Raw genomic sequence first — 27,099 nt, forward strand, 5'->3', positions numbered from 1 at the left:
GTCTTTTAAGTCTATTGAATTTATGATGTTCTTCACACCGATCTCCTTTTTCCTCTTTCATTGCATTTATTCTGTTGAATGAACCTTTTCCTTTGTCCTGGAAACATTCTTATAATCTAGAGTTTGATTGTTTCACCATGGTTGTTTCATACATTCCTTGATCTTCTATATTTCACATAAATGGTTAAATCTAGAGGCTGGATGAAATTCAGGGTTAACATATTTGTAATACACCTTTGCTAGAGGACGTGCATACTTCCAGAAAGAGGTATAGAAGGTCTGGTTATCTATTCTTGTGATAGTAGCAGATGTTTAAAATCTTTGCTAGGTCATTAGTTCCACTGTGGTTAAAAAATGGTGATATTTTATTATTCCTATATCATTCTTTATCTGGGAGGCATCTACAAAGACATCCTTTCACAAACTATATCATTTCTCTGAGATACATGTCATTTAGGGAAAACATGAGAAATGCCTGAATCTCTCATTTTCACAGTGAGCTGGTTCCCTAAACCTCTCAAAGGCAACCCATGAGATGTGCTTCATTTACTATCACTGTCACCATGAACTCAAAAAAGATTTTTAGTTGATGCCCAACCCTCTGTCCCCTGAGCTCACCTCAGATGTCACCTGCATGTGTTGGGCCACAGCAACCCGTGCAGACTGTTTCTCACGTCACCCTGCTTTGGCTCCTTTGACTGCTTTTCTCTGATAAGAGCTTGCTCCACCTACCATGGAGCAGTCTAGAAAGGAGAGACTAAATGCTACAAAAGAACTTCTAATCAATCAGCTCCTCTTTTTCATGAAGGGATGGTTCTCAGAAACATTCTACATAATTTAGTGGAGTCTTCAGCTCGTCAATGAACATTTCAGCTACTGTTTCTCCTTCTTTGTCTTTCCTGCCTCTCTCTTGTGTTTCCTGAGATTCCTTCTCAAATAAACAACTCTATATTCAATTCTTGTTTCACAGTCTGCTTTTAGGAAGCAACCAGATTAAGGAAGATCTGAGTATGCTTGATGACTTTTGGTGTGTTGCAATTATTCCCCTTCTATACATTCAAATCACCCCATCTCTGGTCAGTTGGAGTCCATTCGAGTGGCTTCTGATTTCTTTCACCATGATGCTGCTCAGTTTTGATTATTTTCCTTTCTTTCCCACAAGATGTTTCAGTCTTTGTGGTAGACCACCCTGACCAAAATCAGAGCAGGCTGTAATATGGAGCAGGCATCTCTCCCCATAGTTGGCTATAATGTACTCGGAGCTGGACCAAAACCTACATGACTCACAGAGATGGCACTGTGGGATAGTACAGATTCCAACCCAATGGCTGCTGTAGAGATCTAAGTCCTGATCTGCAAAGCTGCAGGTCTCCCAGTGAGATGACACTGCAGCCGGGGACCATGGCTCCAGTCCACATTCCATCCCCAGAGCTGCCATCCCTTAACTGTTTCCAGTAAATTACTAGTTAACTATAACCGACCTTTGGTCAGTTCCACTCCTTCTGCGAGTGTGATAAATCCTCCTTTCTACAAGCCCTGCCTGTGTCAGCTGATATCATTGGATGCCACTCGAGTCCCTCTACCCTATGCTTACTGGGCCTGTGTAATCAATAAATACCAACGGACTGGATGCTTGTGGTCCTCACCACATGCCCAGCCTCACTGCCTCATGTTTGGTGTGGCCCAGCCCAGATCCCCACTCTGTTTAAGTCTTGTTTTGTCTTTCTTTCACCTTGCATCACATTGCCTTGCAGGAAATTGAAACTCTTGGCCAGGGCCTTGGTAAGTCTTGACTTGTATATTTTCTTCCCCAAACGTAGGATAAAGCATTTCTAAAAAGCATTCTTCATTTTTGTTTTTCTCTTGATAGGAAGTATTATTTAGAGACCACAGTCTTGGCTGTAGGGATGCTTAATGCTGCTGAATTGATCATTATTTCTAGGCCTGTGAAGCACATACATTCAGAAGCTTTCTTGTTTGTTTATCTTATAATTTTTCTGATAGACATCTTAAATAATATAATTTGGCATATCTAGAAATAAGATCCTCCTCACCCAAGGGTTTTGTTGCTGGTTTTGTTATGCTGGCTTTTTGAGACAGGGTTTCCTAGTAGTGTAGGCTGGCCTCAAAGTCAAGATCTTCCAGCCTCAGCCTCCTAAATACTGGGATTACAGAGGGTGCCACCCCATCCTTACTGTTTATTGTCATTATTGCTGCTATATGACTGTTCAGTGACCTTTTTTGCAAAGCTCCTAGTGTTAATCTCATGGCGCAGTTCTTCCTCCTATGTGTCAGTAGCTCCTTCTCTGCCTTGGGTAATGCCACCTTGTAGCTGCACTGCTACTGATCCTCTTCGACAAGCTTCCTGCAGGCAGGGCTGTGCACACAGAGGGAGATCTCAGCTCTGAGAACTGAGCTGCTCAGCAGTTTCCCAGATAAGGCACAGAATGACTTCACTCTAAGAATGAGTCTCCAGACAACTCCAAACACCCTGACTCCTCCAGCACCTGCCAAGCTGCCAGCGTTCACAGCCAGTGCAGTTGTGAGTCTGCTGCAGGCTCCCACATGGAAAGAGGGGAAGGGTGGGTAGAATTAACACAAGGTAACCCACCACAGAGCTTGCTGGGTTTTGTTTTTGGTTGCTACATGGGGACTGAACCTAGGACATTTAGCTACATCCTCAGCCTCAGCTTTTTTTTTTTTTTTTTTTTTTTGGTACTGGGGATCAAACTTGGGTCCTCGCGCTTGCACAGTAGGCGGCGAAACACTGAGCTAAATCCCCGGCCCAGCCTCACCTTTTTTGAGACAGGGTCTCAATAGATTGCTAAATTGCTCAGGCTGGATTTAAACTTGTAATCCTCCTGTCTCATCTTCCTAGGGTATGGAATTACCATGCCAGGATATCTTGTTGTTCTTACTAAGTCATTTTTTAAAAATAAAATAAACACTCTTCAAATTGTTCAAGCCTTTGTAAGACTGAACAACAGTTACTCCAGCTCTGTAATAGGGCCCCAACTTTCTGCTTCTGTTACGGATCACCAGGTAGACATCAAGTTCCAGGGATGCGCTTGTTGTTGTGCCAGGAAGGTCTGTTGTGTGTGTAGTATTCTGTCATGCTTGCCCAACTCCATATCTGAATATGTTATTTTAAGGACAATCTGTAAAAGGTCTGTTTTATCTCTCTCCTCCGCTTTTGTATTTCTGCTTGCCAACTTCCCCTGAGACCCCCTATAAAAACAGCCTCGGACTCTGACCCAGTTGCCTCTCTAAGCTACTTTGCTTTGGGAGTGCTGTCTGGCCAGACTAATAAAGGTCTGTTTTACTTTCCAACTTGTCCAGTGTGTTCCTTCCTGGGTGTTCTTCGCTGCAGTCAGCTCCTCGAGCATTTGGTAAGGCCCTCGGTCTTACATTCTGGAGGCCCCAGCGAGATCCCTGGGTAGGAACCCCCCAGTTCAGCCGAGACTCCATGGCGGGATCCAGCAGGAGACTCTCAGGCACAGACCTCAGAAAACCTCTGGAGGTAAGCTTTTGGCCAGTTGCAACCACTTGTTAAGTCAGGAGTGAGGTGGCTGACGAGCTGGGAAGCCTCCCCTGACCCCAAGGTTCCTGACGAGGAACAAGGGAAGATTTAGTTTCAGTTTGTCATGGTGCCCATTCATCTTGTCTTTTGTATGTTAATGTTGTGTCTGTTGTGTGTTTGATTTTACATTTTTTTCTTTCCAATCTTCATCAGGAGCAGAGTAATGGGAGGAACCTGTTCTACCGGGTCCACTCTGCTTGACTGCTTTCTCACTAATTTTAAATTGGCTTTTTCTCCAGAACAAGAAGATGAATATGGGGTAAAAGTTTCTAGCAGAAGACTCCACTCCCTGTGCCAACTGGAATGGCCAGCCTTCGGGGTGGGATGGCCAGCCGAAGGGACTTTTGACCCCAGTGTTTGCCAGGCAGTTTGGGGCAAAGACATTGGTTGCCCTGGCCACCCAGACCAATTTCCCTACATAGACATCTGGGTTCAGGCTTGTGAGGAACCTCTGGCTTGGCTGCAGTGCTGTTCCCTCCGAACAGACACTTGCATCTTAGTCGCTGCCCCAAAAGGGCCCCAGGAACTTAAGCCCTGGGCTCCTAAGCTGGTTCTCTCACAGGAACCTGACCCCCTGGATCCTTTAGGAGGGTCTCCGCCCTATGTGGAATCCTCCACCCCCTCAGATGACTCCTGCTCTAGACCCCGCAATCCTTCCCTTCCTCCATCTGCTCAACCTTTGGCTCTTACTCCTCTCTATCCTTCTCTCTCTGAGGGGCCTCAGTCCCTGGACTCTGTGACTTCTCCCCCCCCACACACGAGCTGGGGCTGAGTATGGGCCTTGCAAGGTCCCCACTGGGGAAATTAGTTCGGCCCCCCTCTTGCCCTTCAGGAGACAGAACAAGGTCACTATGTTTATATCCCTTTCACTACCAGTGACTTATGTAATTGGAAACATCAAAATCCTCCCTTCTCAGAGAAGCCCCAAGCCCTAATATCTCTCCTAGAGTCTATCTTCCATACCCATGGTCTTACTTGGGATGATTGCCAACAGCTCCTCCAGGCCCTTTTTACCTCAGAGGAGAGGAAAAGGATCCGGGGACAAGCTGTGAGGTTGGTACTAGGTGGACTGGAAGGCCCCTAGATGACCAACAGTGAGCCCATCTGGAAGCACAGCTCCCATCCACCCAACCTCACTGGCAAACTAATACCTTGGGCAGGAGAGAAGCTCTCCAGAACTATCGTCAGCATCTCCTGGCCAGCCTGAGGAGAGCCGCTCAGAAGCCTACCAATTTGAACAAGGTAAGCAAGGTCCTTCAAGGACCAGAGAAATCCCCTTCTGCCTTTCTGGAGCATCTGTTGGAAGCATACCATACATATACTCCAATCAATCCAGATGCCCCTGCAAATTGGCAGGCAATAAATTTGGCATTTGTTACCCAGTCGGCCCCAGACATTAGAAAGAAGCTGCAAAGACTAGAAGGATTTGAGGGAGAGAATAGAAAAAAGTTGAAAAAGAAAAAGAAAAAAGGAAGCCCAAAAGGAAAAAGGTGGAATCCTCTTAGTAGATGAAGAAGATTGACGGGGCCAAGGCTCATGGCTGCTCAACCCTAGTGAGCCTATAGTGACTTTGGAGATAGGGGAAACAGATGTTCAGTTCCTTGTGGACACTGGTGTGGCCCACTCTGTCTTGAAGATCCCCCCCCTTGGACCCCTCACTTCCTCAAAAACCTCCATTACTGGAGCCACTGGGAAAGTGGCCTCCTACCCTTGGACCACTAGATGGACTGTGAATCTAGGAAAAGGCTAGACCCAGTGGCTCGAGGGTGGCCCACCTGTCTGAGGATTGCAGCAGCAGCAGCTGCTCTAACCCGAGAGGCTGACAAACTGACATTCAGACAGGATTTGACTTTAGTCACTCCCCATGCCATTGAGCCCTTATTAAACAGCTCCCCTAGCAAGTGGCTATCTAATGCCAGATTGTTGCAATACCAAGGACTCCTATTGGAGCAGCCATACATCAAGTTTGCCACCACCGCTAGCCTCAACCCAGCTACCTTACTCCCAGAGTCCAACGAACAGATGCCCATCCATGATTGCCTTGAGACTCTTGAAAATTTATGGGGAGGGCATCCAGATTTAACGGACCAGGCCCTCCCCCAGGTGGAGGTCACATTCTATACTGATGTGTGCAGCTTCGTGCGTAATGGAGTGCAATATGCCGGGGCAGAGGTGGTCAACCAGGACCAACAGGTGGAATGGGAGCAAGGGCTACCCCAAGGGACGTCAGCACAAAAGGCTGAGTTGATTGCTCTGACCAAGGCTCTAGAACTAGGTAAAGGTAAAAAAATAAATATTTTCACTGACAACTGTTATGCCTTTGCCATTGCCCATGTGCACAGGGAGATTTATCAAAACTGAGGGCTACTGACCTCTAAAGGAAAAACAATTAAAAATAAAACTGAGATATTGACATTGTTACAAGCTATTTGGCTACCACAAGAGGTTGCTATCATCCATGTCCATGGGCATCAAAAGGGAGCTAGCCCCAAAGTGATTGTAATAATATAGCTGATCTGGCAGCAAAACAGGCTGCCCAAAAATCAGTGGGGAAACAGATGGTTCTGCTCCCCACACCAGTGCTGCCAGAGAAACCAGAATACACAGATGAAGAAATGGTGGAAATGACCAAAAAGTGGTAGACCCAAGGTAAACATGGATGGTGGATGACTGAGGATGAAAAAGTGCTCCCAGCCGGTGTAGCAGACACACTGCTACAAGAACTGCATGGGTCCACCCACCTTGGTGAGAAAAGAATGATGGCCACTCTGCGACCCCATTTCATCAGCAAGGGAATGGCACAAAAGGCCAAAGACCTAGTGAGACGATGCCCCACCTGTATCAAGGTAAACACAAACTGGATGACCGGACCCCCAGGGGTCCGATATAGAGGATTAACTCCAGGAGAACATTGGGAATTGGATTTTACTGAAATAAAACCTGACATGTATGGGTACAAGTACTTATCAGTCTTTGTAGATACTTTTTCAGGATAGATAAAAGCCTTTCCCACTAAGAGAGAGACAGCCGAGGTAATCATCAAAAGGCTCTTGACAGAAATAATTCCTCATTTTGGCTTGCCCTTAGCTCTGGAGTCCAACAATGGCCCAGCCTTTACGGCTAAATTATCTCGATTCATCAGTAAAGCTTTAGGGATAAAATGGAATTTGCATTGTGCTTATAGGCCTCAGAGTTCAGGACAAGTAGAAAGAGCAAATCAAACCTTAAAAGAGGTTCTAACTAAATTATGAATGGAGACTGAACAAGGTTGGGTAGAACTTCTCCCCTTTGCCCTCCTTCATACCCGGTGTACCCCTAAGCCACCCCTAAATCTGTCACCCTTCCAGATCATTTATGGGCAATCCCCAATCATCCCTCTGGTTGATTTGGAGTTAAAGGAAAGACTTTCCCACCTCCAACTCCTTAAGTCCCTAAAAGCAGTCCATCAGCTTCAATCAGAGCTACATGATAAGCTGAGAAAAACTATGCCTGGTCCCAGTGAAAAACCTTTGCAACCCTTACCCTATAAGCCAGGGGATTTGGTTTTCATTCACAGGTTTGACTCCAAGACCCTTGAACCCCGCTGGAAGGGACCATTTCCCGTCATCTTGGTGACTCCCTCAGCAGTGAAGGTAGCTGGACACTCTGCCTGGATCCACCACAGCCATTTAAAGGCAGCACCCCCAGAGGAAACGATGTCAACATGGTGGATTGATCAGAACACAAAGGACCCCCTCAAGATAAGATTGATCAAAGACTAGTTTGGACAATATGGGGGTTCTTGGGGCTACTGTTCTTACCAGCCCCAATGGAAGGGGGATCTGGATGCCAGCTGGTGTTGCCCAGCCACACTCCCCAGAACTGGACTTGGTCCTTGAAAAATAACTTAATGGGAGCTCACATTGCCACCATTACTACTGATAGACAGCCCCATTTTATTATAGACCTGTGTTCTCTGGGGCTTCCAATCATTAGTGGTGGAGGGGCTGGATCAAATGGGTAAAGTTTCATCCGGAAAGATGGGTAAAGGGGGCCGCGGAGGGAGGTGTGGAATAGATGATAAGTTGGAAAAAACCCTCCAAGATATAGATATTTATGCCTGCCCCATAGGGAAAAATAAAAGGTGCGATGGGGGACCAGGAAACCACTGTCATCATTGGGCTTTCGAATCTATTGCCCTGTGGGAAAATGATGATGTGTATTTGGCCTTGGAACGACAAACACCAAGTGGTTCATGTTCCAAAGGAAAATGTAATCTCATCAAGCTAACCTTAAAACAATGGCAAAATCCATATAAAGATTGGGAAAAAGGAAAATCCTGGATGGTGGCACTCTATGTGGGTGGAAAGGACCCTATGACTGACCTCCTCATCCAGCGTAGCCCAGTAATAGTACCGCCTAAACCAGTAGGCAATATTTATAGGGTCTCGGGCCCCCAAGAAAAAGAAAAGGCAAAAGGAACCTATAATGTGTCATTAGTTGCTCCTGAATCTCCAATCCAACCATACCTAAAAACCCTGGATGCCATGTACACCCTGTTAAATGAGTCTAGCTCCAATCTTACTCAAGGATGTTGGCTGTGTTTGAGTCCACTTCCCCCATATTATGTATGATTGCCAGTAAACGGCACCTTCTCAGAAGCTGACCAGAATGAGTGTGATTGGAAACAACCGAGGTTGTCAATTGGGGATATAAAAGGAAAAGGGTTATGTGTTAAAAATCCAAGTGTTACATCATCTTATCTGGACAGTATATGTTCTTATCAGACACCCACCATCAGTAATGAAAAATATTTAAAAGCTGGAAACAATGCATGGTGTGCATGTACAAATGGTATAACTCCCTGTTTATCCATGACAGTCCTCAATCAGGAACTTGAGGTATGTGTAATGGTCCACATTTTACCCCAAGTCACTATATATGGAGAAGACCAGGGTTGGGAATACCTAGCTAAGAAAGCACACACCCGAGAGAAGTGCCACCCAGCACTGATTCCTGTGTTAACTGCAGCAGGCATTGCGGGATCAGCAGCTCTGGGTGTGACTGCAATAGGACTGCAAGACTCTAATTTCAAGACCCTTGCCCAACAGGTAAAAATAGACTTAGGCCTACTTACTGAGTCAGTGTCTCATTTGGAAAAATAGGTTGATTCTCTGGCTGAAATGGTCCTTCAAAACTGCTGAGGACTCGACCTCAAGTTTATGAAAGAGGGAGGACTATGTGCAGCCCTAGGAGAGCAATGTTGCTATTATGCTAACAAATCTGGAATAATAAGAGAAACTCTGGCCATTGTAAATAAACAGCTACAAGAAAATTATAATAGATTGATAAAACAGGAAGGATGGTTCCAGTCAATGTTCAACTGGTCTCCCTGGTTGACTACCCTTGTTTCTGCCCTTGCTGGACCCCTGTTAATCTTGTTACTAGCTTTTACTTTAACCCCTTGCATTATTAATAAGCTTATGGCCTATGTAAGGGCCTAGATAGGATCTGTTCACCTAATGATTTTGAATCAACAGGCCAAATATCATCCTTTAAGTGAGCTAGATGAAAAAGAACAAAGATGGAGGCAAGAATACCAAGATAATGCTGTATAAGATTACACAGCTACAGGAAAAATCAGTGGGGAATGTAAGACTGAACAACAGTTACTCCAGCTCTGTAATAGGGCCCCAACTTTCTGCTTCTGTTACGGATCACCAGGTAGACATCAAGTTCCAGGGATGTGATTGTTGTTGTGCCAGGAAGGTCTGTTGTGTGAGTAGTATTCTGTCATGCTTGCCCAACTCCATATCTGAATATGTTATTTTAAGGACAATCTGTAAAAGGTCTGTTTTATCTCTCTCCTTCGCTTTTGTATTTCTGCTTGCCAACTTCCCCTGAGACCCCCTATAAAAACAGCCTCGGACTCTGACCCAGTTGCCTCTCTAAGCTACTTTGCTTTGGGAGTGCCGTCTGGCCAGACTAATAAAGGTCTGTTTTACTTTCCAACTTGTCCAGTGTGTTCCTTCCTGGGTGTTCTTCGTTGCAGTCAGCTCCTCGGACCATTTGGTAAGGCCCTCAGTCTTACACCTTTAATTTCCAAAATTTTGAGAACATGTACTTTGATAGTGTTTGCTATTGTTCTCCACCATTCCAAAAATTGGGATCTTGAAAATTTTTTAATCATAAAATATATCATGAATTCATGTTAATACATAAAATACCCAATTTTTTTTTTTTTTTTTGGTACTGGGGATAGAACTCAGGACCTTGTGCTTGCGAGGAAGGTGCTGGCACCTAAAGTACACAATTTTTGTCTAACCATGCTGATACCATCCTCATTCATTTTGCTTAATCTCATTTCTTCCTTGTCAAAAATCCTGTCTGCAATGATACCATCAAAATAATTATTTTGCTTTATCTCTCCTTACAGCCACAACAGATTGAGAGTGACAATACCAGTTTTACTACTGACCATATGTTACTAGAAATAGTTTATAATATTTTGCAATTTGTTTTATCGTACAGTCGATTGCACTGGGAGTATAGAGTCAAACTGATGTGGATTAGAGTCGATTCAGAAGGTTTCTCCTTGGGCTAGGGAGGTAGTCAGAGGTGAAACATTTGCCTAGCATGCACAAGGCTTTAAAAAAGACGTTTCTCTTTCTAGGTGGGTTTGCTTGCATGTGACCAGACAAGGAGGTTTATTCGTTTAATGTTACTTTTGTTTTTAGGAATTGACCCTTAAATTTAATTTTGCTTTAGAATTAAGTAAATATTTACACAATCTCAAAGTCTAATTTACAAAACCAAGTATATTCCAAGCACTACAACTACTCTGCCTATTCCCTCTGCTCTTTTTTCTCCTCCTCTCCTCTCCTCCTCTTTCTCCTCCTCCTCCCAGCAGAGCCATTTTTCAAATATTTTGCTTATTCCCACACTGTTACATTGAATCATTAATATAAGCAAATGTTTATACTTTTTGGCATTCAAGGTTTGTATTTATATTTTAATCATTACCTTTATATTGTTTACTTAATACCTTTACAGCTTTCTCTCTCTTTTTTTTTTTTTTTTTACTAGCATTATGTGTTGGTTTTACCAAGAGTGAAACTGAAGTTAACCAGGAACCTATTCCTTGCCTCCTTTCTTTCCTTTCAGTATTTCATTTGAACAGCATTCTATTTCCAGTTTATATTGAAAGGCCAATGGATGAGATTAATGTTTTCCTCTACTGGCCCTGTCCGTTCTTCCCCGGTTTTTGATGGTTGCTCTCTATTGCCCTAACAAGCAGGCCTCACACTCCACACTTACAGTCCTGCCTTTGTAATCTTCTGTGTGTTAGTTCTACGGACAAACAGGTATCTAACATTCACCACTTGTCTTTATTTCAATGTCTCTCTGGTCATTTTGTTGGCAAAAGATGTTCATTAGTAGGCTCCATAATAAAGGTCTTTCTTTGAAACAGTTCCTGAATATCTCCAAAATAATTTTCCTGAAGCCTTTATAATTGAAGGTCAGTTTGTTTAGACATAAAGCCTTTGATTCACAATTTATTTTCTCTCTTGGCATAAACCATTGCCATTTTATTAGTAGTATATGTTTGCAATACGTAATAAATATATTTATCATGGGGAATTGATACATATGCATATCACATCTTAATTCTTTTTAACCACTGCCATGTTTTAAAAGTAATTTAATTTTTTCTCTAAGAAATTTTGTCTAAATATCCAAGGATTTTCTTTAAATTTCAAAAATTTTATAAAAATATGTCTCAGTGAAGCCTGTTCTAAGTTTCCCTCAGGTAGACAATGTTTGACTTCAAGATGAAATTTTGAAGTTTCCTTTTTAAGATAAGTTTTCTTGAATTTAGCTTTTAGCATTTGCTCTTTTCCATTGATTGGTTTTCTCTTTCAGGAACTTCTATTATACATATATTTGAACTTCATTGCATACCTTCTAAAACTATAATTTTCTCTCATATCTTATCTCTTTATTTCTTTTTTATTTTTAAATTTTCCTCCTTTTAATTTCCTTTTTTAAATGAATACATGGGCCTGGAGGTGTAGCCCAGTGGTAAATCGCATGCTTAGCTCATACAAGGTCCTGGGTTTGATCCCCTGCACAATAAAAAAATGCCTTTGTTTGCTCTTGTATTCCATATAGGTTTTTTTGTTTTTTTGTTTTTTTGGTTTTGGGTGGGGAGAGTTGTTACCAGAGATCAAACTCGGGACCTTGTGCTTGCGAGGCAGGCGACAGAGCCACTGAGCTAAATCCCCGGCTTGTATTCCATACACTTTAATCTTAGTTTCTGAAATGATTTTTTCAATTAAATTCTTTTATTGGTACATTGGAGGTATACAACACAATTACATTTCTCATTGGGAATTGTACCTTTACATGATGCATCTTGGTTCTTATTTTTTCCCCATTCCTAGCCCTCCCTTCACCCCCTCCACCCTTCCCTATTTACAAAGACTTTATTTCCATTTTTTCCACGAAATGATTTTTTTAAATGTCTAATTCTTTTCTGAGGTAACCCTATTACCAATATTTCAAATATTCCTATTTTTCAACCACTTCCTTTCTTTCTTCCCTCTTTATGTGTTTTTCATAGCTTTTATTACTTCCTGGCATTATTTTGGCTTGTTTTAAAATATTAGGCTGCAATTTTCATCTTTTCCAGCATGTCCTTCTCCTGTACTTTCACCATCTGAGAAAATGTTACTCTACTCCTTATATTTTTTTTTTCTGTTAAGAATATTGTAAGAACCTTGACCATGGGCTTTTTTCTGTTGCTCATGTTTAAATAAAATAAACTTTCCTTGTATTTTTCCAAAGAATAGATGACCAAGGATAGCTTTTTCGGGCTTCACCTTTTAGAGTTCCCTCTGTTTTGTTGTTTTGTGATAAGAAAAAATAGGTCCTTCGTGATTTCTGAAACATATTCCTATGTGCCCTCATTTCCTCTTCCTTTGTCCCTTGGTCCCTTTCTGCTCAGTTTGACTCCCAGCACTTTTTCCTCAGTGCAGCCATAAGGCTTAGTAGGAGAAGCACGTGTAGACGAGGTACTGTGCAGCTCATAAAGCCAAAGCCAGCCCTGTTCGAGAAACACTGCCACCCTCCCCGAAAAGCCCGCCCACTTCCATGGGGTCTGGACGGTGCCTTCAATGTCACCTGATGATATACTAAGGGGTGATATAATAACTGGAGCTTTTCCTGCAGTTGAAATAGTCTTTCTATTGGGGTTGCGTAGGCATGGATTGCCATTCTCCTAGGCACTGGACAAAGTCTATTTGCAATGGGCGAAAGGGGGCTTGGGTTAAAAAGAAGCCAGGATGATGAATGAAACCTCAGCATCTGGCTGAAGCAGCTGCATCCTTGGACTTGGCCCCGCATGAGGCAATGAATTCAATTTTCACTTGAGCTCGTTTGAGGTGGATTCTGACATTGCAATCCCAAAAATCAGAGTAACACATGATTGTAAACATGAAAATGCATGTACCTAGCCATTTCTCAAATGACTCCCTAGTAGGGCTTTTTTTCATCTTTAAGAGGATAAAGACTAAAAAAGAAAAAACACAGTAGGAAATGTAAGAGAAATTACTTTGCCTCTGAGCAAGAGAAAATTTTAGCTAAAACATTTTTAATTAGTCTTTAAAAAAAAAAGCAATGCACGAAATAAGTTTAACGTGGTTTGTAAGTAAAAGGAAAGGAAGTGATTGGGTTGGTGAGAATAAATAGCATTACATTTTTATGGGCTAGGGCTGGTAGAGTTTGAGAAAAGTGTAGGTCACCGTGGGCATGGAGTGGAGTCTGCCAGAATCATTGATGGAATTTCTTTTTTTCAAAATATGGCCCCAAGGGTCTGCACAGGACAACCCTGATAAATATAAAAGCTTGAGAACCACTACTCTAAAATGCATACTTTAACCTTTCAAAAATTACGTGTATTTCACATCTTGCTTACCTTGGGGTATTTTTCAGTGATAAAGCTTCGGTGTCCTTATTCTATTGTTTCTAAATATATACATTCATGCCATCACCAGAAGGTTTGACCAATGCTATAAAAAATATTTTTTTCAACTGATTACACCTAGTAGTATCAAGAACTTGGAGAAACAGTGTAGCTCTTTTATCCTAAGGTCAGATCCCAAACAAAAATTAACAATGACTAGTATACCAGAAAGGCCCAGAAGCAAACATTTCTGGTTCATTAAGGTGATTTATGATAATAACAGAGAAACAGTATCTTTATCTTGAATAAGAGAATGATCAGAAACCTGACCCAGATAAATAATTTAGTATTGGCTTTAATTAGCTCCTGATGTGATTCTTTGGACAACAAAGCCACTCGTGTATAAGCGCCACAGATGCCAGACCCTCAGGCTCTGACAGCAGCCTCATCTCCTGCATTAGGATGGCTGAAAGGCCACCAAATTCTCCCTTAGTCCAGAAGAGGATAGTGAGAGACCCAGGAGGACCAGAAACTCAACTTGTACCCTCCAGGGACTGCACAAATAGCTGTGGGGAGTCAACCGGACGTTGGTGCCACTGAGAAGGAGCCCTGCTCCAGCCACCTGGACAGGACCCTGTCTGCCAGTGATTCCACTCATGATCACCGCACAGGTTCTGAGGGAGAGAGAGAGTTGGCAGGAGATGGCCAGGAAGGGGCAAGCCCTGGCACCTGATTTGCTCAGGATTCTTTACAAGAAAATGATTCTCTGTCCATTTTTTCTTTAAATCTCTGCAATCAAAGAGAAGCCTGTTCTTGCTCTGGGTAAATGGGGGGATCCAAAGGTTGGCTATCATCCCATGTTTTGCTTAATTTACTCCAGAACACTACACGTGCTTCTCCCTGATTTGACCTCCTATGAGCTGAACTTGGCTACTAGAATCTGGCGAAAAATCTGAACTTGAGTCATAAATTAGGAAAATAATTATTTGAATAACTATCCCTGGTTTTCCCATACATTCAATTCCCAACAGCTTCCTAGATGCACGGGTGATTTGTAGCAAAATTTTCATATGCATTTATCTTCATCTGGTCTATAGAGAACCTCCTACTGGGTCCCTTAATAACATTACAGCAGTAACAGGTGGCAAGCCACTGTTACAAACATCATCACATTCACCCTCACAGAAACCCTGTGAAGAATGAAGCATGCATGCTGTGATCCTCATTCTGCATACCAACAGCCGAAAATTCAGTAAAGCTCAGCTAGTAATGGAGGGGGCAGGCACTTGGAAGTCCAGTCCTTTGGCTATAACTCAATTCCAAGATGTGTACTCTGACATTCAGGAAGGTTATATCACCTTCCCAGGTTATCCCAACTAGGTAGTTAAAGACCCTGAGGTTGACTGGCTAACTAGCATACAGAACCAGAGGCATCTATGTCTGGAGCATTAGTAGGGGTCCAGGCCTGAGTTGCTGGAGTTGCTTCCAGGGCTGCCCCATGGAACATGGAATGGCTCTTCTCTGTCTTGTTTCCTGAGCTCAGAGCGACAGAGTAGGGAAAGGACTGCACCTAATAGATCCACCTGACACTTACAGTCATCAATACGTACCTCAGAAGTGGAGGGAGAGTCATGCAGAAATGCCCAAAGATGCAGTAAACAGTTGTGTAAGAGACCTTAGTATCAAGCATGGCGGCACACACCTGTAATCCCAGCACTCTGGGAGGATGAGGCAGGAGGAGCATTAGTTCAAGCTCAGCCTGGGCAACTTAGCAAATTAGCAAAACTGTCACAAAAAAACAAAAAGCACTGGGGATGTAGCTCAGTGAAAAGCCCCCAAGTTCAATTCCCAGTCGAGAGAGACAGAGACAAAGACAGAGAGATAGAGAGACAGACAGAGAGAGAGCAACACAAGCCACTTGGGGGCTCAGAAAACATGTGACACTGGAATTGATTGAGTGCAATACCAGGCCGAGGGCACTAGGATTAAGGGTGTGAGTGCTACCCACCCCAAGTAGTCTGAAGGGGCAGAAAGACACTGTTAAATTCCCTTGTTGCTTTTGATGCTTTCTGCCACTGTGAACTGTTGCCCCTCTGCCATATGCTACCCTGCTTTGGAGCCAACCAATTATGAACTGAAACTTCTACAAATTGTGAGCTAAATAAACCTTTCCTCCCTTTAACTTTGGGTGTCGGGTATTCTGAGAGAAAAGCAACCAACACAATCACCAAACCAGTACTATGAAAAATTTTGAAGGCTATCCTAGAAAGGGACAATGAAGCCAACAATGCCAAAAAAATCTAATAGAATAAATACACCAGGCAGGTTGAGTAGTTAAGCAGAAAGGAGGGGAAAAAAATGAAATCACTAAAAGGAAAATAGTGCAATGACAGGAATAAGTCAGTACCTCTCAGTAATAACTCTCAGCATGAACGATCTCAATTCCCCAATTAAAAGACCCAAATTTGCAAAATGGATCAAGAAACAAAACCCAATGATATCCAGTATATAAAAAACACATTTAGTCCACAAAGACATATACAGGTTAAAGAGAATCAAAGATTGGAAAATAATATTCCATGCAATGGGAACTTGGAAAAAAGGAGCAGCTATCCTATTTTCACACAAAGTGGATTTCAACCCAAAACTGATCAGAAGAGGCCAAGAAAGTCATTACATATTTGTTAAGGGAACAATTCAACAGGAAGAGATAAAAATTATAAACATATACCATATACACCAAATACGTGCACACCCAACTTCATAAAACAAACATACTGGGCATAAAAATCACATAGACATCGACACAAGTATAATGAGGGAGCTCAATACCTCATTATCACAAATAGACAGATCAACTAGACTAGACAGAAAAATTAACAAAGAAATATCAAATTGAGCCAAACATTTGAACAAATGGATTCAATAGATATCTACAGAATGTTCCACCCAACAACAGCAGAATACACATTCTTCTCAGCAGTACATGGGACTTTCTCCAAAAAGAGACCATATGCTAGCCAATAAAGCATGCTTCAGTAAAAAAAATTAAAATTACCCCATACATATTATCACACCATACGTTGAAACTAGAAATCAAGGGCAAAAAAACCACAGAAATTATGCAAACACATCTTCTCAAATAATCAATGGATCACAGAAGAAATCAAGGAAGAAATTAGAGTTTCTAGAATTAAACAATGCCAGTACAATATACCAAAACCTATGAGACACAATGTAAGCAGTTTTAAGTGTAAAGTTTATAGCCGTGAATGCCCACATCAGAAATAAAAAGAGTGAGTCCAAATAAATAACCTAATGATGCAACTCAAGGCCCTAGAAAAGCAAGAGAAATCTAAATCCAAATCTAGTACAAGAAATTATAATGAAATTATAAAGAATTTTATAATTAGAAATTATAAAGGTCAGAATGGAAATCAATGAAATTGAAACTAAGCAAATAATACAAAGAATCAATGAAGAGCTGGTTCTTTGAAAGAATGAAGGAAATACACAAACCCTAGCCAATCTTACCAAAAAAGGAAAGAAAAGACCCAAATCAATGCAATTAGAAATGAAAAAGGCAAAATTACAATGGACTCGGCCAAAATCGAGAAGATTATTAATAACTGCTTTGAGAATCTGTACTGTAATAATACAGAGAATTTAGAAGAAATAGATTCCTACATACATATAAACTACCAAAGCTGAACCAAGAAGACATAAAAGTCTGAATAACCCAATATCAGGCAATGAGACTGAAAAAGTAATTTAAAAAAAACAACAACAATGTACCAACTAAGAAAAGTCCAGATCCCAATGGATTCATTCCCAATTCTACAAGAACTTTAGGGAAGATCTAACACAAATATTCCTCGAGCTCTTTAATGAAATCCACAGGGAAGGAGTACTCTCAAAGTCATTCTTGGAAGCTAGCATTACCCTGATTCCAAAATCAGAAAAGGACTTATCCAAAAAAGAGAACTACAGGCCAATCTCTTTAATGAACATAGACACAAAAGTCCTCAATAGGATACTGGCAAACAGAATGCAACAAATCATCCAAAAGCTCATACATCATGACCAAGTAGTATTCATCCCAGGGATGTAAGGATAATTCAACACGCACAAATCAATAAATGCAATACGTCACATAAACAGAAGCAAGGACAAAAATCACACGATCATCTCAATAGATGCAGAAAAACCTTTGACAAAATCCAGTTCATGAAAAAACCTTGAAGAAAATAGGTATGAAGGATTTTATCTCAACCTGATAAAATCCATTTAGGACCAACCAATAACCAATATCATATTAAATGTGGAGAAGCTGGAAGCTTCCCCTCTAAAATCAACAAGTCAAGGATGTCTGTTATCACCATGCAATATTTAAGGTGTTTGCCTGATTACTGCACATAAGAGTACAATCTCAAAGCACATAAACTTAAATAATGTGTGGCGTCTCTTATATGACAAACCCAAAATATAAATTAAGAACAAAATAAAGGATAGATGATGGGAAACATGGAGATAAATCTTTTGGAATTGGGAAGGGGACCATGGACAGGAAGAGAGATGGAGGGAAGGAAGAGAGGAGGGGATACAGAAGATTAAAAAAAAGAATTAAGATGTTTTACGTGTGTGTACTAACTCCCCACAAGGAGTGTGATCATTGGGTACCATAAACATGCACTAACAAAATCAAAATTACGATAGGGCCGGGGATTTAGCTCAGTGGTTTCACCGCCTGCTGTGTAAGCGCAAGGACCTGAGTTCGATCCCCGGTACCAAAAAACCAACAAAAAAATTATGATCCATACATTATAAATTGCATAACTCCCCCAGCAGGGTCTAGGTCTGTCCCCTAATCAAATATATTAATATTTCTGCAGCAAAATGCAGTAATAACAAAAACTAGGATAAATAAAAATATAGTTTCACGCCAAGTTTTCCTGCCAATCAAATAACTTCAGATCAGCTCAGACCAGGCTTTGCCCTCAGTGAATCACTAAGAATCCTCCTTTCAGAGCTTTCAGTCCTGTGGCCATGGACCCTGAGTGCCCTCTACTTCACAGACACGAAAACTGGTGGCTTCGTAAAGCAGGTAGGTGCCTCCCTCAGGGTGACCCAGATGATCACTGGCCACCCTGGGACTCAAACCTGACAGGGACAAAGAGTTTACTTGAGCCAAAATTAGGATGGGCACTCAGGAAAAGACACAAGTTCTAGCTGCCCGGGATCAGTGCTCCCGATTTAGTATCTTCACCACTGAGTTTGTATGGATCAAGAAAAGAATGGGGAGGAGGTTACAGGAAAACTGTTGTTGTAATTGCATCTGTCAACTAGAATGGCACAGGACATTGATTGGTCACTGGTCACTTATGCTATAGAGTCCAGTTAAGAAATGCCACAAGCAGGAAAAGGCTTCTATGAACCAGGGTTATTTACTCTCTTTGGTGTTGAGGAGTGTGCAGAAACTTGCCTTGCTAGGTCAGAGTGCTCTCTTGTTCCTCCCAGGCTAAACACTTTTATGACCTCATTTTTGTGACATTTTAAATCCTTTCTCACACACAAGCAGTCTAGCTGTAAAGGCTACAGCCTTAACTACCACACCATCCTGTCACTCGTGGTTATGGTGCCTCTTCAAACTTGATGCTAAGAAAGGGTAGCAGGCTGGTCCCGGATCCGGGGAAGCACAGGGAGAGAAATCAAGAGGGCTGGAGCTGCTTAGCAGAGCAGAGAAATCCAGAGAGGAGATGTGATCATTTTACCCCGATATCTGCCCCCTTCCCAAGTTCCTTCCCTAAAATTGTTTTTAGTGAGAGGACCTTGGCCTACCAAGGACACTGAGAGCAACCCCCAGGGGCAAGAGCTTCTGAGAACAGGAGTGCACCTGTGTACAGGATGAGCAGGGTAATCCCAATCTTTGGCCAGAAAGCAGAGGTCTGTGACTGTCAGTAGCCTCAGGTCTCTATCTTTTCCTTTATTCATTCATCAGATGCTCACTGGGTACCTACCTTGTACACAGTGTTCTCAGAGACGGGAAAAGCTATGGAACAAACTGCCCATTATCCAAACTGCCCTCTGTGGACCTGCTCCTGGCTGCCCTTCTGATCCTGACCTCCTCATCCCATCTCCTGCTGGGTCCTGCTGAATCCCACTGGTCACTTCATAGCAAAAAGCCTGCAGGATCTTTCCCTTAAGGGCTTGGACCACGCAGTGCCCCTTGTTGGGCATTTCCTGCTTCCTGATCTCCAGTGGCCAGTTGGTTGCTCATTCAGGTCTCAACCCTCTCCTCAGAGAGGGGGGCCCGGACATTGATCAGAGGAACCTCCTAGCCACCTGTTCCTTCATCACCTCAGTCATCATCTTTGCATGTATCGCTATCAAATGCCTTTCCTGGTCTGTGTTTTCTCCCTTTATTGAATCAGCTTCTTGCTGTCAAGAACCTCTTGGCTTTACAGCCTGCTCTATCTGCAGTGTTTTAAATGGTGCCTGGCACATAGCACATAGTATCTGAGTATATTCATTGAATGCTTTAATTAACAAGAACTTGAGATTCCTTTGGGGAATTATGTCTGCTGTGCTCTTGCTGAAAGCCTATGATTGTAGACTAGAGAAAATGCACAAAGGTGAGTTGCATCTGAGACGGCTAGGGTTCCAACAACATCCTTTCTCCCATCTGTGATAATGGAACTCCTGAGTATGTGCCCACTCAACTGGAGTTTGGCTTTCCTGGCTTGCTTTGTGGCATGGATCTGGCCAATGGAACATAGAGGGACCGGGCGCACTGTGTCTGAGTCAAGCCCTTGACAAAAGTGTACATAACCTCCCCAGGCCTTGTCCCCCTTCTCCCTTGCCCGGAGAACATCCAGATAGAAACCTTTGGACTCAGAGAAGGAAATCATGTATTGAGGGCAGTAGATCTGCCTGGCTGGCTCTGGGCAGTTTACTTCTGAACTGTTATGGTCAGAACAATTGATTTCCACCTTGTTTGAGTCATGATATTTGAGGATTTCTTAATTACAACCAATAGCCCAGAACGCTTTGATCACTACATTTTTTGTCTTTTTCAACAGAGTATTTTTATTCTACCCAATGTACTTCTCCTGAAACTACTATGCCAAAACTGCCTTCATACATTTTGGGTTTTTATTTTATTCTTTTTGCTTTTCAAGTCAGTTTCTGTGTCCCACACAGTGCTGTATTTTTGACCTTTCACTGGCAGAAAGAGAAACACACAAGGTGAACTCCTCCCAGGAGCCTGTGCCTAGGCTATAATATTTTGTTTAGTTCCTCCAATACATCTGTGGCTCTGCTGTCCTTGTTTTCATTTTAACCAAAAGGAAGTGGGTTCAGAAAGGCTAAGTGTCTTCCCCATGGTCACACAGTTAGCAAGTGACAGAGTTGGAGATTTCTTAATGTAATTGTGTGACTTTTACTTCATAGCTCACTGCTCTTTATCTGACCTGCCATCCCTCAGGCCTTTTTTTGTTTGTTTGTTTGTTTTGTGGTACTGCAGATTGAACACAGGGGCTCCCTACTACTAAGCTACATTCCCAGCCCTTTTTTATTTTTTATTTTGACATGGTGTCTTGCTAAGTTCCTAAGTTGCCCAGGCTGGCCTCAAACTTGTGATCCTCCTGAGTAGCTAGGGGTACAGGTGTGCACCACCATGCCTGGCTTATTGCTTTTTTTTTTTTAATAATAAAAAAGTCCTCTCAAATTTCCATGTCATCTTTTCCTCAGGGGCCATCTAGCCTTACAAAGTTCCAATTTTAGTATACATGCTGCAAAGCCAGCGCATGCAAAGCCAGCAGTGTTAAGACACTGGCTTTCTCTCCTTCTGTTACTGACTGGTTGCCTGCAGCTCAGGAATGAAATGGGGCGTCTTTGTCATAGCCAGGCCTGCCCAGGGCTGTGACAATCGGAAGGAGAAGTAGGCCTGAGTCTTTATTAAACAGCCTGGCTTGGATCTTATCTCAGCTCTCTGCCTCCATCAATACCCAGAAGTCGGAGCAAAGATTCAGGAGAAAGTTCTCAGCCTGCCTACTTGGAATTAGATTCATTTTGAAGTAGCTTAGCTTTGTCCATGGCGAGTTGGCAACTGTGATTTGCTCCATTCTGGAATCACTGAGGTTTTAGGGAGCTCTAGGGCTGGGAAGAGAAGGCATCTGCAGGTCCTGCCTCCTCCTCATCTGAGGCCCGAGGAGCACAAACCTGGTCTCTAGGTAGGAGGAGAGAACAGGCAGGATTCCTGGCTCCTGTGTAGCTCTCCCTTGGGATCTATTGATGAGTCTCACCCCACCCAACCCCTCCTGTCCCCTCCCCAGCCGATTTAAAAGCCCCCTGCTCCCTGCAGAGCCACCTGATCCCTGGGACAGTGTAGGTACAGTGCTGTGGGCTGCCAGCCCTGTCTGGCATCGCCCTCACCTGTGGACACCACCTTGGCAAGGTGACCCCCAACGCTTCCCAGGGCATCCCACACCCAGTGCCTACAAAGCCCCCCTTACTACTCTGAGCTCTCTGTGACGTCCTGCAGCCCAGGGATCAGGTGGCCCAGCCCCTCCTCATCCAGCAAGGTTCATTCCCACCCCACAGGTGCCAACCCAGCACACTCCCTTAAGACTCTCCTGCACACAAATCTGTCTCTCAGAGACCACTCCATGAGGAACCAAGTGCACCAGTCCCAAAGTGAAAACAGCTCAGAAGTTCTGGCAGATAAACGTTTCATGGGCTGTTTACAGATGCTGTGTCACATCGATGCCATTGTTCAGTCAGTATCTATGAACATCCACAGTGTCATCACCTCTAATCACAAGGGTAGATTAGAATTGCTCCTGTCAAGTAAGCACTGGAGTGATTGCATAGAAATCATAGTAAGTTGTCAATTAAATGCAGTACTTACAGCCATTTTCAAAAGCAAAGCCATTAGACTGAATAGGAAGAAACTGCTAAATATTACCTGACCATATTTGACTGTTTTAAATGGCAATTTCAAGATTAACATGACATCTCATCAAAAATATTTACCAGGGGGTGAAGGGAGGGCTAGGAATGGGGAAAAAATAAGAACCAAGATGCTTTATGTAAAGGTACAATTCCCAATGAGAAATGTAATTGTGTTGTATACCTACAATGTACCAATAAAATAATTTAACAAAAAAAAATAAAATAAAAAAGATATAATGAAAATTTAAAAAAAAATTTTTAAAGTATTTACCAAAGGCCAGGGATGTAGCTCAGTGGCACCTCGCCTGCCTGGCAAGTGCAAGGTCCTAAGTTCAATCCCTGGTACCAGAAAGAATATACATATATTTACCAAAAACTTCTGTTTAATTTGGGATATAGGTGCATTCTAATGTATTTACCTTCTTGCAGTAAATGTGCTAAGAGTTATAAAGATTTGAAAACAGCTTTGCCTCTTTGGAATAAAGATGCTATAAGCAAAATCTGGAGACAAAAAGATAATGTCAAGATTCGGGGCCAAAGAAAGGAGACAGAGTACAGACCTGATCCCTCTGCAAGACTCACAGGACAATCTGAAGCATTTCCTGCCTCTCTGGATTTCATCTTCATTAAAAACAACTGGGCCCTTCCTCCATTTTCTACTTCCCCCCTTTCTACTTCTGTCAGCCCGCGTCGTGTCACTATGACAAAATCCCTGAGATGATCAACTGGGAGGAGGAAAGGTTTATTTCGGCTCACGGTTTTGGAGGTTCCAGTCCATGATTCAAGGCCCCACTGCTTTGGGCCCATGGCAAGGCTGCACGCAACCTCTTCCCCCAGGAAGAAGAAGGGAAGGAGGAAGGTGCTCCTGCCACTCCCTTAAGGGCACACCTTCCATGACAGTTCCACCCCAGGGGCCAAGCCTTTAGCACACAGGCCTCTGAGCATTCAACATTCAAACTACTGCGCTGCCTCACTCCCTCACCTAGAGCTTCTCCTTCTCTGCTGAAGAGCTTGGCAGAAAGAAGGGTCTGTATTTCATGCAAGAGGAAACAAACTAGGAGCAGCTCTCCTTTCAATGAAGGGCTTTTTCCAGACAATGTCAACCTCTGAGAGATCCTAGTATTCATTACCCTTTCAGACCCTGTGACAAAGCCCCAAACCTCTACAAAGAAATTATTAGGTCCACTTCTCCAGAACCTGCTTTGTTCCCCGCAAGCACTACTCTTGGGAAGAGACTCTGAGTTTAGTCTATTCCTGCTGTTTGAGTAGTGTGTAGAGTGTACTGATTCAATAATGTACTCAGGCCTTTCATTTCCACTTGATGCCACTTCAAAAATCTAATAGTTGGTGTAGACAACTTCCAGTTCCAAAACCAGGTGTGATGTTGATCACCTGTAATCCCAGCACTCTGAGAGGCTGAGGCAGGAGGATAGAAAGTTCAAACCCAGTCTGGACAACTTAGTGAGAAGCTATCTCAAAATTAAATTAAATTAAGTTAATATATAAACGAATGAATGAATGGCTGAGTGTGTAGCTTAGAAAGCCCAAGGTCCAATTCTCAGTACAGAAACAGAAAAGATCCTCCAGCGTGGGTTCTGCTCACCCAAGTTCTTACCTGCTCCTCTCCCTTGCCCCTCTCCCTTGCCCCTCTCCCACACAGGGCAACTGTGAGAGGATTTCACCTTCATCTTGGAGAGCAGAGGGCCCTGCAACTGCTCTGGACACCCCACCCTCACCTGTGCTGCAGGGGCAGCTGGAGGCCAAGCTGAGCTGGGCCAGGAGAGTGAAACTGAGGAGATAGCAGCCTTATCTTAGAGAAATGAAACACCTCGTAGGTAGGAGTGGCCTACAAGGCAAAGCCATGCCAGCTGTCAGAGAAAGGGTGGGTTTCTTTAAAACATGAGTTTGCAAGCATTAGGGGAACAAAATTAATGGAAGGTGGGAGCATTACGAAGGACTTCCTGGAAAGGTAATTTAGTAAAATATTTTTTTCTTCTTAAATTACATGGATTTTTACAATTATAAAAGCAGCACATATTATTGGGAGAAAATGAGGTTATATAATACATATATATGATACACATGAGTATATTCAAGTCATCCCAATTCTACCACCCATAGATAAATTCTGTCAATGTTTGACAGGGAAAAAAGTGAAATAATACTGAAAGAATTACTGAAGTTTTAAAATATATTTCTTCAAAGTGAGAACTATTGGTACTCTTCAAGCTACAAAAATATGAAGCTTTGAGGCTGAAGGTAATGAATACACTTTAGTTTATGCTTCACGTTGTATGAAAGTTGAGGCTTCCAGCCAGGCATGGTAGCTCACACCTGCAACCCCAGCATTTGGGAGACTGAGGCAGGAGGATCGCCACAAGTTCAAGACCAGTTTGGGCTACACAGTGAGTTCAAGGCCAGGCAGAACTACATAGTGAAACCTTGTCTCAAAACAAAAACCAATCCACAGAAAATGAAAGTTCAAGCTTCCATATACTGGGCCTTACATGACTATTTAATCAAAATCAAAAGTCACAATGTTAAAAAACAACAAAAAGTGGTTTTCCTTTTTTTCTTCTTTGAGAGAGAAAGAGAATAAAAATGAAAACAAAACTTTACACCAATATTTGTTATTTGAATAGTTATTCAAAGATTATAAGGGAAACGCTAATCTTTAAAGAAAAACATACTATAAAGATGGAAAATCACTTTCAGAATTAAAATAAAAACACTGACCATAGGGCCAGGGATTTAGCTCAGTGGTTTTGCTGCCTGCCTCACAAGCACAAGATTCCAAGTTCGATCCCCAGTGCCAAAAAAAAGCACAATTAAATGAACAAAAGAGGAGGAGTACAGCTACCTCCACAAGCTCAGATTTTGTTACTTTCTCTTGTTACTTTAAATTTTTTTAAGTCCACTTATGGAAGGTAAATATGCTCCATCAAAACTCCACTGATACAAAGATAGATCTATAGACATGTCCTAGACACTCATATTGTCAAAGGGTGTCCTAACTAAAAGGCTCAATACAATTAATAACATGGGGCCAGGATATGCTTATTTTTCAACAGAAAATAAAAAGATGCTGTGACCATCGTTGCAGAATGAACAACCATGGACTCAGATGATGGATTCACTGCAAGCAGCACGATGTGACACCCCTGCTGAGAGCCATGAAAAGGCTGCATCTGAGCTACTCTCCTCACCTGTGATGGCCCTTGGACCTGCAAAGATCACTGGACCTGAATCACTGCTTGCCGATGAGACCCAGGAGCAAACAGGGCTCAAAGACAATCGCAGCTCAGCCTGATGCAGCTGCTATTTCCAGAGAAGTGGGGACATGCAGAGGACTGTAATATTGATTGTGCTCAAAGCAGGCTGTGAAGAGTTAACCCCACAACTGACTTATTTTGAGAAGTGAGTCCAGCCAAAGCCTACATGCCAAGGTCAGAGTAACTCATACTCAAATTCCATTCCCACAATTAAAACCTTCCTACTTGAAGGACAATGTTCTAATTACAACCATATATTTTGTCTATTCTGTTCCTAATTTGAGAATGCTTTGTCTTGTCCTTTATGAGCCTTGTTTACATTAATTTCCATAGAAACCACATGTAGTTCTGCCCTTGCACGTAGCTTGCCTTTACCCCAATGGCTTGCCAATAAAAGTCAGTGCCTGGGATGGGCCAGAGCCTTTGTCAGTTGCACTGGCATTGGTCGTCCTGCACCCCACTTTCTCTCTCTTAGTTCTGTCCCTTAGTGTATTTTTCTTCTCAGGCCTGCATCGTATACTGGGCAGGATACTGCAACCTGACTTCAGGGGTCTCAGTCATAAGGGAGCTGGGACTGCCTGGAGTTACCGGGTTTGGATACTGTACTCCCAGACTGGCTGGGCCTCACACTTGCTCATTTCAAGATGGAGTTACTTATTTTAAGTAAGGTACATTACTTATCCACATAGCAATCTGCTTGTTCATGGTTCCACTCCTCGTTGCGTAGGTGATTTTCCTTAGCTGCCTGCTTATCTTTGTGCTTTGAGGCTGACAGAGGCAGGAGCCCTTTGCCCTGGCTTCCCTGAGTAATGGTGTGAGCAGCATTTTGAAAGAGCTGAGGATGACTGGTGAAGGCTGTGTCCAGAGTCCATGCTAACTGTAGTGGGTGGCCCTTTAGTGCTCAGTGCCACCAGCGTGAGGCTCCTCCCTTACTAGCCGACCTCTCATCCACTTAACACGCAACACCTTTGCTTCTCAGCCAACTGTGCTTCTGAGCAGCACCCTTGACTTGCTTTGCCTGCGATCAGAGCTTTCTCTAGCTGCCTGTGGCAATTGTCAAATGTATTCAAAAGGCCAGAGCACAGTGTGGACAACATAGACCGCAAGTGGCATCACTCTGTTGGACAGCTGGCAGTGTGCTGCCCAGGTAAGCTCCGTTAGCTCTTTTCTCAGACTAAGACTCTCCTTTTCCGAGTATACAGGTCTAAGCCCCACTTCTAGAAATTCTGTGGTCAGGCCCAAGAAAACATCACTTTTTCTCAGTTTCACAAGGGATTATGGTCCTGCAGGAAAAGGAGGGCTAAGGGTGTGATGGAGCAAGAGCCAGGACGTGACCCGGTCACCTCGTCTCT

General features: G+C 42.8%; 1 long non-coding RNA gene across 3 annotated transcripts; it reads left to right on the forward strand.

Annotated features, from left to right (window-relative positions):
• The first annotated feature begins 1,456 nt into the window (after positions 1–1,456).
• Positions 1,457–26,229, forward strand: LOC110348028 (uncharacterized). Of its 3 annotated transcripts, XR_015449390.1 has the most exons (5): positions 1,457–1,782; positions 3,340–3,520; positions 4,575–4,822; positions 7,137–9,631; positions 25,579–26,229. It is a non-coding gene; the product is annotated as an uncharacterized LOC110348028 (long non-coding RNA). The 3 variants fall into 3 exon arrangements; XR_015449389.1 differs by lacking the exon at positions 1,457–1,782 and having other exon boundaries at positions 2,954–3,520; positions 25,579–26,228; XR_002392983.2 differs by lacking the exons at positions 1,457–1,782; positions 3,340–3,520 and having other exon boundaries at positions 3,550–4,822; positions 25,579–26,227.
• The last annotated feature ends 870 nt before the right edge of the window (positions 26,230–27,099 follow it).

This window comes from Heterocephalus glaber, unplaced genomic scaffold (genome assembly GCF_053883595.1).
Source record: "Heterocephalus glaber isolate CG9 unplaced genomic scaffold, H.glaber_assembly_v1.0 deba00000676, whole genome shotgun sequence".
NCBI lineage: Eukaryota > Metazoa > Chordata > Mammalia > Rodentia > Bathyergidae > Heterocephalus > Heterocephalus glaber.